Source organism: Microtus pennsylvanicus, chromosome 3 (genome assembly GCF_037038515.1).
Source record: "Microtus pennsylvanicus isolate mMicPen1 chromosome 3, mMicPen1.hap1, whole genome shotgun sequence".
Classification (NCBI taxonomy): Eukaryota; Metazoa; Chordata; class Mammalia; order Rodentia; family Cricetidae; genus Microtus; species Microtus pennsylvanicus.
The window spans coordinates 58,221,694-58,235,779 of NC_134581.1; the positions used below are offsets into that span (position 1 = coordinate 58,221,694).

The 14,086-nt window shown below is 48.8% G+C and overlaps 1 protein-coding gene across 1 annotated transcript in view; it reads left to right on the forward strand.

Moving 5' to 3' along the window:
• Positions 1 to 14,086, forward strand: part of Coro2b (coronin 2B) — a 113,360-nt gene that overhangs the window by 54,178 nt on the left and 45,096 nt on the right. The gene's annotated exons all lie outside the window — the stretch shown is intronic.

The window sequence follows — 14,086 nt, forward strand, 5'->3', positions numbered from 1 at the left end:
TGCCAGCCAGGAGGCCTTCCTTACGTGTGTCTCTCTTGCTTCCCTGTATTGCTAAAGCAGGGTTGTAACTCCTCTCCCTGCACTGGCCACATGGGCCTCAAGTGGCAACAGAGTGCTGCCCAGGAACTGCCCCGCAGGGGTGTCTTGGTGACAGTCATTGGTGAGCCACGCAGTAGGGATGGGTTGTTGTTTGCTTGGTGAAGTTGGCAGCTTTGCTTATGGACCTCTGAAACACAGCTTGCCTTTCTTTCCAAACCAGATGGCCTCAGTTCTCTGCCATGGGAGCTAGCTCAGCTCCAGGCAGCTGTGCAGGCTTTTGGGCCCCTGGGATGGGTGGAACAAGCCCACTGATGCGCCACATCATGTTCTACTTCATGACTTACAAAAGCCAACATTCGGTGCCTTCTTGTACAGCAGAAGTTCTAGATGGAATCAAGATATAAATGTTTAAATGGGGCAGAGGCAAGAGAAAGCAGAGAGGAAGAGAGAGGGGAGAGAGCCTGGTAGGAGGTACACATCCTTAATCTCAGCTCTTGGGAGGTTGGAACAGGTACAGGAGTGAGGTTTTTATCAAAGGAAGGGAAAAAGAGACGGAGTGAAAGAAGAGTGCCAGGTAGCAGGAAAGAATGGAAGGCGTTTAAAAAGGTTTTTATAGTAATTTTTAAATTATATTTATTGGGCTGGAGAGATGGCTCAGTGGTTAAGAGCATTGACTGCTCTTCCAAAGGTCCTGGGTTCAATTCCCAGCAACCACATGGTGGCTCACAACCATCTGTAATGAGGTCTGGTGCCCTCTTCTGGCCCGCAGACATACAGACAGAATATTGTATACATAATTAATAATTTTTTAATTATATTTATTTTGTGTGTGTGCATGTATGTGTAATATATATGTAAATGTGTGTGCTCTATATGTAGTGCGTGTGTATGTGTGAGTGGTGTACATAGGCATATGTGTGAGTGGTGTGTGTATGTGTAATGTGTGTTGTGTGTGTGGTACATGTGTATGTGTGTATTGTGATGTGTTAGTTGTGTGTATATGTGTGTGTGTTGTGTATGTGTGTGATTTGTGTATGTGTGTGTGGTGTGTGTATGAGTGTATGTGTGTATGTGTATTTGTGTATTGTATGTATATGGTGTGTGCATGTGTGTGTGGTGTGTGCAGTGTTTGGTGTGTGTATGTGGTATATGCATATGTGTGTTGTATATGTGTGTGTAGTGTGTATAGTGATTGGTGTGTGTGTATGCATGTGGTCTGTGGTATGTGTATGTGTTGTATGTATGGTGTGTGTGTATGTGGTGTATATATATGTGTGATGTGTGAGTGGTGTTACGGGTGTGTTTGTGTGTGTGGTGTATATGATGTATATGTGATGTATGTGGTGTGTGTGTAGTGTTTGGCATGTGTATATATGTGGTATATGTGTATTGTGTGGTGTATGTATATGTGTGTATGTGTGTGGTATGTGTGTGTGTGGTGAATAGGTATAAGTGTATATGGTGTGTGTGTGTGAATAGTGTGTATATGTGTGAGTGTATGTGGTCTGTGTATATGCGTGTGGTTTATATGTATGTGTGTGTTGCATGTGTGTGTGTGGTATGTATGTAGTGTTTGGTGAGTGTGTATATGTGTGTGGTATGTGTGAATGAGTATGTGGTATGAGTATGTGTATTTGTGGTATGTGAGTAATGTTTGGTGTGTGTAGTATGTGTATGTATGTGGTGTGTGTATGTGTGATGTGTGTGTAGCGTGTGTGTGGTATTTATGCAATGTGTGTGGTATGTGTGTATGTATGTGGTATGTGTAGTGTGTTTCTGTATGTAAATGGTATATGTGTATGTGTGTATTTATGTGATATGTGTATGCAGTGTGTGTGTGGTGTGTGTAGTATTTGGTGTGTTGTGGTGTGTGTATAGTGTTTGGTGTATGTGTATGTATGTAGTGTGTATGGTGTATGTGTTTATGTATGTGGTGTATGTAGTGTATGAATGTGATGTGTGCACTGTGTGTATGTGGTATATGCAGTATGTGTGTATACATGTGTATGTATGTGGTGTGCATGTATATGTGTAATGTGTATATGGTATGTTTATTTGCGTGTGTTTGCATGCGTACATATGTGTATGGTGGGGGTAGGATATTGCCGTGATGCATGCGTAGGATCAAAAGGCAGCTTTCAGAAGTCAGTCCCTTCCCTCTGCCATCTGGGTCCCAGGAATGGAACTCGGGTCGTCACAGCACCTTTATCCGCTGAGCCCTCTCGCTGGCACCAGGAGAACACCATGCTTTGTGGAAAGGCATGGTTTGTCAAAGCGTCTCCCCAAACCAACCGGGAAATGATTGATACAATAGAATAGATTTGCAAACAACTAAACTCCTGTACCACAATGAGATGCCTGAACAAAATGAAAAGGAAACCACGTGTTTGAGCAGAACATTTTCAGTGCATAACAAATGAAAGGTGTGTGTTCTGGAACATAGGGAGTCCAGAAAGCACAGCACAGAAGAAAAGTGTACAAAAGACGTGCACAAGCAATTCACAGAGGATACACGTTTAACAGAGAGTGCCCAGGACTGCGGGATGTGGGGAACAGGTGTGCAGGGCTCTTGGCGAGATAGAGTGAGTGAGGTGGCTGGGAGACGCCTATTCACCTCTGACAGCTGCCAGCGCTCCACCTCAGGATGCTGTTCGGGCAAATTGTCTTCAGCTGTATTTAAAATGTTAGCAGATGGTGTGGTGGAAGAAGCTTATGGTCTCAGCACTGAGGAAGCAGAGTTATCCCATGATTGCCTTTGGGTTATGTACCAAGTTCCAGACAGCCAGGACTATGATAAGACCCTGTCTTTAAAAAAGAAAAATGAAAGAAAATATCAGATATGTTGGCACATATCTGGAATCCCAGTACTAGGTGGTAGAGGCAGGAGGATCACGTGTCCAAGGCCTACTTGAGCTACACCGGGACCCTGTCTCTAACAGATGCACACACTCAAATGTTTGCAACTTACAAAACAAATTTTTTTTTTGAAACAGGGTCTCACTACATATAGCTATGGCTGGGCAGGAACGTGCTATGGGGACCAGGCTGACCTTGAACTCACATTGATCCACCTGCCTCTGCTTCCTGAGCACTGGGATTAAAGGTGTGCGCCCCCGTGCCCAGCCTGTCTGTAGCATTTTTAACCTCCAGTTTATTGTTGTTATTATTTTCATCAGTAGAAAAAAAAAACTTCTCTGGAAAGTTGTGTCTTAGTCACTGTTTTATTGCCGTGAAGAAACACAGGGCAACTCCTATAAAAGAAAGCATAATTGGGGGCTTGCTGGTAGTTCCAGAGGCTTAGTCCGTGATCATCATGGCAGGGAGCGTGATTGGCAGGCAGCGTGGTGCTGGAGCAGAGCAGAGAGCTCCATCCTGATCCACAAGTGAAGTGAGAGAACTGGACTTAGTACGAGCTAATGAAACCTCAAAAAACACCCCCACTGACACACTTCCTCCAGTCTGGCTACACCTAATCCTTCTAATCCTACCAGAGAGTTCCACCCCAAGATATGAATTTATGGGGGCCATTCTTATTCCAATGATCACAAATTGCTTAAAAGCTTCTAAATTCTTTGCTCTAATTAGAGAAGTAGCCCTCTTTGGAAGCAGTGGCACACACACACACACACACACACACACACACACACACACACACACACGCACACCCTCTCAAACTCATTTGTTCATATTCCTGAGGATCCACCATGCAGTGGGTACCCTGATTCACAGGTGTGAAAATTTGCCTAAACCCTGCAGGCCCATCAAGGAGGAAGCAGGTGGCACCGCTCCCTTCTCGTGGGTTCTGTGGTCACGCAGACAGGTCCTGTTCCACAGTCTCCAGGTCATTTTCCACATCTCTCGGTGGTGAGGAATCCTGAAGGGTTTTCGTTTACCTGGGTTACATCTATCATCACGGCGTGTTCATCACAAACATGACGTCATCTTGGACTGGGGAGGCAGCTCACTTGGTAGGGAGCTTGCCTAGCATGCACGAAGCCTTGCTCTCAAGATCCAGTGCTGCGTAGACCAAATATGGTGGCTCAGGCTTGTAATTCATCCAGGTCTCAGGAGGAGGAGGCAGGAGGATCAGAAGAGCAAGGTTATTCCCTGCTACATAGTGAGTTTGAGGCTATGCTGAGCTATAGGAGACCCTGTCTTTAAAAATAAAATCTTTAAAATATGTATCAGTGAGGTAAAGTAATAGGAAACTCATTTCACATACCCCTGGAAAACATAGATATTTTATGAAAAATAATATTTTAGTGAGAAATAGTATTTTCTAGAGCCCCAAAAGTTAATGAGGGTTTAAGGACAGGTCCGGGTGGTAGAGGGTCCACCTAGCGTGGGTGGCTCTTGGTTAGGTTCCCAGCACTGAAAAAAAAAATGATTGAGAAAGGGGCTGGAGAGATGGCTCAGCGGTTAAGAGCATTCATTGCCTGCTCTTCCAAAGGTCCTGAGTTCAATTCCCAGCAACCACATGGTGGCTCACAACTATCTGTAATGAGGTCTGGTGCCCTCTTCAGGCATGCAGGCAGACAGAATATTGTATACATAATAAATAAATTTTAAAAAAAAATGAATGAGAAAAACAGCACTGTTTTCTACTTTTCAAAATCCCTTTTAATATTCCTCTGGCTTGATGGAGGGGCTAGATTTTCACATCTGCTTCTGTAGTCAGCCTGTGGCAGTATCACAAGAGAAGTTGCTTTAAAAATCCCATATACAAGTAGAAAAAGACAAGATCTCCTGAGTAAATTGGGAGCATGGGGACCATGGGTGAGGGTGGAAGGGGAGGGGAGAGGAAGATGGGGGGGGCAGAGAAAAATGTGGAGCTCAATAAAATCAATTTAAAAATCCCATATACTCATGAGACTGGGCAAGCAGGATGGAACGTGGGTGCTGTGCCCAAAGTGGTTTTGGCCCCATGGGTCCCCTGAAAAGGTCTTGAGTTTGACTTAATGTTTTATTTATTTATGGAAGGTGGCTTAGGTAGGGTTTCTATTGCTGTGAAGAGACATCATGACCACAGCAGCTCTTATAAAGGAAAACCTTTCATTGGAACTGGTTTACAGTTCAGAGATTCAGTCTAGTATCGTCATGGTGGGACATGGCAGCTGCCATGATGCTGGAGAAGGAGCTGCGAGTTCTATATACTGATCCACAGGCAGCAGAAGGAGACTGCCACACTGAACATGACTTGAGCCTATATGATACCTCAAAGCCTGCTTCCACAATGGCACACTTCCTTACACAAGACACACCTACTCCAACAAGCCCACACATCCTAATAGTGCCACTCCCTACGGGCCAAGCGTTCACACACACGAGTCCATGGGGGCCAAGCCTATTCAAACCACCACAAGAGGTGCCAGCAAGTGCCGTGGCGTGTATGAGGAGGTCGGAGGACAACCTACCACAGCTGGTTCTCTCCTGACACCATGTGGGCACAGGAATCAAACTGGGGATATCAGGTTTGACAGCCAGTGCCCTAACCAGCTAAGACATCTGATCGGTCCCTGGAAAGGTCTTGAAGAGCCCCCAAAGGTCTTGAAGAGCCCCCACAGACCCCAGGTCACATTTGGAAATCACACATGCAGACGGACATTAATGAGAGAAAACTATGTGTCATGTCCTGTTTTGAGAGGAAATGCATACTTGATCTCATTTACAACCCTTATGTATCTAGAGAAGGCCAAAGGAACATTAGTCAGTGTTAAAGGTGATTAGTTCTACATTTTAAATTTCTTCTTTCTCCATGATTTTGTTTTATGATGAGGACTTAACGCATTCTGTGTAGAAAAAGTATCAAGTTGGGGGCGGGGACAACACGGAGGGCGGAGAATACAAATCAGCTGGGAGAGTGTTTGTTTACAAGAGGCAGGTTCAGAAATATGTAGGAGGCCCTGGTCCAGGCCCTGGTCCATCCCCGGGTGTGCATGTCTCTAATCCTAGCACTTTGGAGAAGGAGAAGTTCAAGGTCATCCTTGGCTATGTAGCAGGTTTGAGGCCACCCTGGACTACAGGAGACCTTCACAAAGGACAAAGACAGGCCCTGTCCACAAAATCTGCAGACAGCTGTAATGGCAGGAATGAACTCAATCTTACTTAATACTTAGAGATTCGGGGAGCCACCTCCATCTTCCATGTGGGGAAACTGAGGCTGCAGAGACCACAGGAGCTAGGCCTGAGGTCAGCTTCCAGGCCAGGGCAGAAGTTGACTAAAGCCAGCTCTCCCAGTTCTGCATCCACGCCCGGCAGTGCTGTGATACTGATGTCCAGGTCCTTTTGGCTCTGGGTGGGTTTGGAGGAGTGGCCAGTCTTCCTGGGTTCTTGCTCAGCCTCTGCTGTGGTGGCCAGCGCCTGATGTTTTCCTAGTTAACATGCAGCTACCAGCTCCCGCCTCTAAGGAGCGGAATGTTAAGTTGCAGATGGGCAAGCAGTCAGCGCCCTGATTGCCTGGCACAGCTGCCGTGGCCTTATGAATATTGCAGAACCTAGGCACTGTGCCCAGAACCTCATTAGCCATCCGGCCACCCAGTGCCCTCCCCTTTCTTGCTGCACTCCCCAGGGCTGAACCAAACCCAGAGAAGACCAGGGCTGGAAGCACAGGTCCTTGCCAAACACTAAGTGGTTCCTAGCCTGGATGTCAAGTGTCTAGCTCCTGCCCATGGCCAAGAGGGAACTGTGCAGTTGTCACCTGGGAACTTTTTGAGAGTGTAACGTCCTGGGAAAATGCAATTGTTTCCCCATTTTACACAGAAGGAGACAGAAGCACAAAGGGATCCGTTTCCCCCAGGCTGCAGCACACGAGTAGCACAGCTAGAATCTAAAGCCCCAGCTCTTGAGGATGCACGGCTGGGTACTTCACGGAGGATCAGAAAGGGACACTTCTGCAGGCGCATCTGTTCCCATGACTGGAATACAGAGCTCACGCTGCCTGACTCTACAGAAGCCACTGATCAGAAACAGGAAGTGACTCTTTAAACTGCTGTCTATCCTGAGAACCAGCGGTTGGGGAAGCCAGCCGACGCTGGTTCCCAAATCTCAATACACCTTTCCGTGACATCACCAGCTTGTATATTCTATACCAGAACAGAGGCAGTTGGCCACACATTCCAAAATTTGGTGGTGTCCCTCTGGGCCTGTTGTTAGCCTTGTCTCTGAGCCTCTCTACAGAATATAAATGTCCCTGTCACTCTTACTCTGGGGAGACTTTACCATGTCCTGGCCAGAGGCGAGGAGACCAGATGGAGGAATGATGCGAAGGCGCCACTGGTCAAAGAGAGACGGGGAAGGGGTCCTGGAGAGGAAGCCAGACAAGTTAACTTCATTCCTTTAGCCACAGTGCAAGGCCTGGGGCCTCAGTACCATGCTGGGGATCTTGGATCCAGGTGCCACCAGGTCTGATCTTCGAAAGGCCCCATGGGTATCCCACAGGTGGATCCGGGGGGTGGGTATGACTGTGTGGGTCATGCATCTGGCTCAGCATCACCTCTTATCAGGTGGATGAGCATTTGAGTTCAAGTATCTAGTGCTCCCACTAGTGGAGAAAAGTGATGAGGTGTGATTGCACCCTCCGTATACTGGAGCCTCTGACTGTCGTATTCTCAGCTGCTATTCACCCCTGGGTGGGGTCAAACTCACAGCTTCCCTGCCTCCTGCCCATCCTGCCATGGCTCAGCCTGCAGAGACGTTGCTTCCTTCTGGTCTTGGGTATCTGGGAAACACATCCCACGACCTGTGACCTGGGTCTCACTAGCCAGAGTTAGGTTAGAGCCAGCTCTGTAACCTGATACTCCTATCTCTCTCTACCTCCCAAGTGCTGAGATTACAGACATAGCACACTGTGCCTGGCTCCATGGCCATCTCTTGCCTTTTGTTTGTCTCTGATCTCTGGAGGAAGCACAAATCCACCAGGCAGTCTGAGAACAGCGGAGCTCTGGAGAAGTTGTTCAGGATGGTGACTGGGACCCTGTCCCAATCTCTGACATGCTATTCAGCTGCTGTGTGATCTCTGGAGTCACTTACCTTTCTGTCGCCCTGGGTTTTCTATCCACAAACTGATCAGGATGGACTCCATGTTCTATAGAATTCTCTGTAGCTTTCACCTTCTGTCCCCTCCTAACAAACACCGTTCTATTCAAACTTGTCCTCGCCAGTGTTGCTGGACAGCAGACAAAGACAGCTGCTCCCTCTCAAGACCCATCTCAAATGCCAACTCTTGTGAGACCTTTGCCAGCCCAAAACCTAGCTACAGACAGTCTATGTCTCCCCTCCTAGAGCACTTACCTGCTTCTCCATTCACCATATGGTTATACCATCTATCCATTCATCCACCCACCCATCCACCCACCCATTTACCCACCTACCAACCCCCCATCAATCCAGCCATCTATCCACCCACCCATCCACCCACCCATCTACCCACCCACCCACCCATCCATCCATCCATCCATCCACCCATCTACCCACCCACCCACCCATCCATCCATCCATCCATCCACCCATCTACCCACCCACCCACCCATCCATCCACCCACCCATCTATCGACACTCATTCATCCCTCCATCTAAGAACCACCAACAAATGTTGATGCAGCACCCACTCTCTTTCAGTCACAGCTCCTGCCCATGGGATGGTAGCGAGGGATTTTAATCCCAGGAGTTAAGGCAGGCAGATCTCTGTGAATCTGGGGCCAACCTGGTCTACAAAGTGAGCTCCAGACCAGTCAAGTCTACATAATAAGACCCTGCCAAAAACAAAGAAAAAACTAATTCCCACACCAGGGATGGAAGTAAACAAGACCAAGCCCTTATCCTCATGAGTTCACAGTCTCGTTGGCTGCCTTGGTGGTGAGGGTATGTCTAGTTTGCACAGTGGCAAGATACCAGCTCTGGATGGGTTCACACCTGGCACCTTGGGCTGACCCGAGACTTGTCCTAGATGCATGGTCCCTCTCTTCCCTTACAGAAGCCTGCTGACCTAGCAGCAGCCTATACTATGAAGTTCGGTCCAAAAATCACTGAGCCAGGCAGCTTCACAGCTCATAGCATGCTGGGATGCCCAGCCTAGAGGACTACAGTGAGATCCGCCTTCCTGCTTCTCCACCCTCCCCTGAAATCAGCTCTGAACTCCCTCCCACTTAAACATCCCCCCCCCCGCTCCTCCCCCTTCTCCTAGGGAATTCAGAGAGCTTTTCCAAATCTATTTTTCCCATCTTTCCTCAGTCATCTTTGTTCTGCAAACCGCCTTCCACTTGGTGCAATTTGCATCTCAAAGCCTGTGACAGACAGAGTACAGTAGATGACTTTGGGAAAGGGGAGTTTTGGGGGGGAGGGGGAGAGAGAAAGAGAGAGAATGTACCAGAAGTCCCAACTTCATTCCATTTGTCTGAGACCTGAGATTGACAGTCTTGCTTTGTGGTTTTTCCTTTTTTGGAAGAATATATGCTTATTTTTGAAAAAAAAAAGGGGGGGGTGAAGAAGATAAGCCCTTGCTTGGAAATGGAAATGTCTCCAATTCATTTTCTTTCAAAGTTATGAGATATGGTACTCTCTGGATTTGGGGGTCTCTAAGCCAGGGATGCAACACAGCTGGTGGATTTTCAGGGGAGTCCAGTCTGCAGAGCTGGCCCCTGGTCCAATAGGGGCTTCCATTCCCCACAAAGCCAGCATCTAGAAACGATAGCACTGGGTTTCCTGGGCCATGAACCTGCTGTACCGAATCAGGCTGTGAATGGGTGCTCCCTCTGCCCAGGCCTCAGGTCTGCACCACAATGCCCCTTGTTAGTCTGATCTGCTCCCCCCCACCACTTTTTGAGGCATTTGGGGATCATAGTCCCAAAGTCTAGTTGTACAACCCTAGCTGCTTTACCTCAGTTTCCCTGTGTGTGAAACTCTAACGGTCCTTGTCTCTCGGGGTGTTGTGATGACTGAATACGGTGTTACATAAGATGCCTGGAACATAGTCTGCCACACAGCATGCACTCAGTGGCCAGGAGCTACAGGGATGTAAAGGGCTCCTGCTGACTGCCCCCTACCTCTCTCCAGCAATGGCCTCTAAAGCCTGCAGCCAGCAAAGGGGAGGCCTGTCTTCCTGAGACAGTTCCCTAGGACCCCTGTCTGTGAGCGCTCACCTGTCCAGATGAGAAGCACACACACAAGTCTAAAGGGGAATTGCAGGGAGGGTATGACGGCCTCAAGGTCACAGCTGCTGTAGCTGGGTGCCAGAGATGGAGACTCTGGGGGCCTGCTGGTACCCCTGCCTGCATACGTGGGATAAGGCACAGAAGTGCTAGCTTTAATTTTACCACAGCTTCTGGATGCACGGTTGTCAGGCCAGAGCTTCACTTGTAATGGAAGATAAACTCCAGGTGGGTGGGAGAAAAAGGGGTGGGGCCAGGGCCCCTCAGAGCCTAGCTGGTGCAGATGGAGACCAACCCTCCCTGAAACTGACCTGAGTTGGAGATTCTGTGTTCTGAGCTGGCCTGATGCCACAGGGTCCTCCCCGTGCGCCTCAGAGTCTCAATCCTAGGTTGAGACAGATACAAAAGTCAGAGGGGGACCTGATGGTCATCTGTCTAGGGCCCTCACAGCTGGGGAAAATTCTGACCCCTAAGAGATGGGTTGTGACCAAATGTGCATGGTGTGCCTGGACACCCTCTAGCCCCTTCCCAGGAATGCTGCCCTTGGTCACTTCTCAAGAGATCTTAGAATGAAGGTGTCAGAGATGACAACAGCTTCTTCCCCGGGACAAGGTCAAGAGCCCCAAAGGAGCTGCTGATGAAATTCCGGATGGCAGTAAAATGGGCCATGTGGGGTATCCATTCCCAAGCCCCCTGGGCGAGGGGGACCGAGAACGTGCATGCACACACAGCTCCCCTCCACCTGAGCCTCTGCATTTTCAGTTCCGCCTCCCAGAGAGGAACAAAAGCCACTTAGGATGTGCAAGAGTAGGGAGGGGAGGGGACGAAACATCTTCTCAGGGTCCAGTGGGATCCAGAGGCCTCAGCAAGACACTGTTCCTTCTCTGTAAGTGAACAATGGCTGCCTGTGTGCCTCCCCTGAGAACCCCTGGGGCCTGGGCTAGCCCTGGGGCACTTTCCATTTCTGGAAGTCCCTCCTCATCCCTGCCCCCATTTCCATCCCAGGGCTTTTAAAGTTGTCTTGACTTGTGGGGGAGAAGAATGGGTCACTGCGTCCACAGTCTCAGAATAAATGCTGGCTCTTGCGGCATCAGCTCCCAGGGGGTTCCTGCTTCTTCTCTCCCCCCCCCCACCCCTACCCAAGTTGTACTCATCAAAGACCTTGATTTTAGTTGCTAAGCAACCTGTGCCTAAATTTCCAAGTTAGTCTTCAGGTGAACACAGGAGGAGGAAGATGGGAGCATGGGAGGAGGGTGTGTTTAAAACTGCAATCTACGTGTGGAAACAGCAAGGGGCCTGAGAGGGGGAGAGACTTGGTAGAGGTTGCATGGACGCTCACGTGTGTACACATGTACATGTATGTCAGAGGTTGATATCAGGTATCTTACTCGACTGCTTTCCATTCTTTGTTGTCGTCGTTGTTTTTTTGAGACAGGATCTCTCATTGAATCTTACGCTGATGCTCAGGCTCAACTGTCTAGGTCGCAAGACACAAGGAGTCTCCTATTTATGCCTCTCCAGCCCTGGGATCATAGGATCACAGCACCACACCTAGTGATCACGTGGGATCATGTGGGCGATGGGGCTTGAACTCAAGTCCTAATGCTTTATGAACTCACTCGTGTCTCCTGACCTTTACTAAGAGAGGCACCCAGGTGACATGAGCATTCCAGGGACCTGCCGCATGAGGTGCCATCCTCGTCCAGTGGGAATCAGGCATAGACCCTCGGGCATTCTAAAAAAGTTATAGATCCCTCCATAGAGCAAACTTGATAAGGGCATAAATCACATAAAGAGAAGAAACAGGTTCCATTACAACAGCTGTTACGTGTGGACCAGCCCTGGGAACAAGCAGGGTGCAGCTTTAACTGGACTGCTTCAAACTGGGGGCTGGAGAGATAGCTCAGAGGTTAAGAGCACTCACTACCTGCTCTTCCAGAGGTCCTAAGTTCAATTCCCAGCAACCACATGTTGGCTTACAACCATCTATAGTGAGATCTGGTATCCTCTTCTGACAAACATGCAGGCAGAACATAATAAATAAATCTTTAAAAAAAAAAGAGGCAGAGGCATAACTCAGTAGTAAAGTGTTTGCCTAGTGTTTGTAAGTACAATCCCTACCTCTGCTAACAAGAGGAAGGAAGGGAGGGAAGAAAGGAGGGAGAGAGGGAGGGAGGGAGAGAGGGAGGGAGGGAGAGAGGGAGGGAGGGAGGGAGGAAGGGAAGGAAGGAAGGAAGGAAGGAAGGAAGGAAGGAAGGAAGGAAGGAAGGAAGGAAGGATAATAGCAGGTAGCATAAACAGTATTTTGAGGCCATAGCAGACTATGACCTGGCTATCTCATGCTGTCTATTAAAGAAAGTATTACTGGATTACTGGGCCTGCCAATCCCATGGGGGCTTGTTCCTTATATTTATAAACAAAGAATTGTGAGATTTAAGGGCCAGGTTTAAGAAAATATAACTTCAGTTTTCCTCAGAAATCTCAAGGGCCTCAGTGAGGAGTGTGTGGACCCACCTGGGTTAAAGGGCCCCGAAACAGAATCTCAGATAGGACATCACTCAATAACCCAAGGACGAGCAGAACTGCCTAGATGAAGTCTTGTGGAAGAGCATCATGGCGGGCAAGGGCCCCATATCCTGGCAATGTCCCAAGATCCAAAGCTTGAGTGGTAGTCAGGAAGCTTGCCTCCTCTATCAGGTTCTTTGGAGCTTTGGGCAAGTCCTTTGTCCCTTCCGGGCTTCAGGACCCCTCATCTGAAGAGTGAGCTGTTGAGTAATTGTCCTCTAAGGTCTTGCAGTCTCTGACATCCAGGAATCTGTGTTCCTCCTCCTGAGAGAGACAAAGCCCAGAAGTGTGGGTGTGTGGGCACCCTGGACCGCTGAGTAAGAACAGCTGGGGCCAGGCTGGCTGGTTCCCAATTGTTCAAGGGAGTGGAGGAGGGCTCTCCAAAGCGACAGCTGGGTGAGTCTGGCTGGGGGCCTGGGCCACGCCTGCCATCTGGGCCTCCTTCCTGCCTTCCCTTGGGGCAGTGGGGGTGTGGACCAAGCCAGGGCTATACTCCAGCCTGGAGGAGGGGAGTGCCAGTCTGCTAGCTCCTGCATGTTAGCTCTTTCTCCTGCCCTTTCTCATCCAGGTCTCATACAAGAGAGGAAGGGACCCACAGTCCCAGGTCCCGTTAGCCCACTTGGTCAGACTCGCAGGAATTGGTTCTCTCCTTCCATTGTGTGGGTACCAGGATCCTAACTCAAGTCTGCAGGCTTGGCTGCAGGCACTTCTTGTGCCTGCTCTGGATCTTCCCTCTCTTTGCACTGCCTTCCCCACGAGGATCCACTTTCAGGAGTTCCACCGCCCGGAACCCTGTCTGCTCACATACAAGCCCTGGTCTCCAGACACTGATCCTTCATGCAGCTGAAACCCCAAAAGCGAAGCTACTCAAGACCTCCATGGGGACAACCAGCATGATCAGTGTCTTCCCCAAGATTTACACACACACACACACACACACACACACACACACACACACACACGAGAAAGAGAGAGAGAGAGAGAGAGAGAGAGAGTCACAGACACATGTAGAGTTTTCTTCTTATAGAAACTCAACTCAAGTTTTTTCATGTATGGGCTGACAAGAAGGCTCGGCAGGTAAAGGGGCTTTTCTCCCAAACCTGACAACTTGAATTCAACCCCTGGAACCCGGATGGTAGAAGGAGAGAAATGTGATTCCTGGGAGCTGTCCTCTGCCCTCATACCATGGCATGGATGCCCACACCACTCAAAGTAAACAAATAAATAAGTTGGGGGGGTAAGTTTTTTTTAACTTCACGTGCTCAATGTGAATTCTAGTTCATGCTTGGAATTTTGTTCACAGTTGCACACAGCACTCCCTGGTGAAGCAGGTCAAC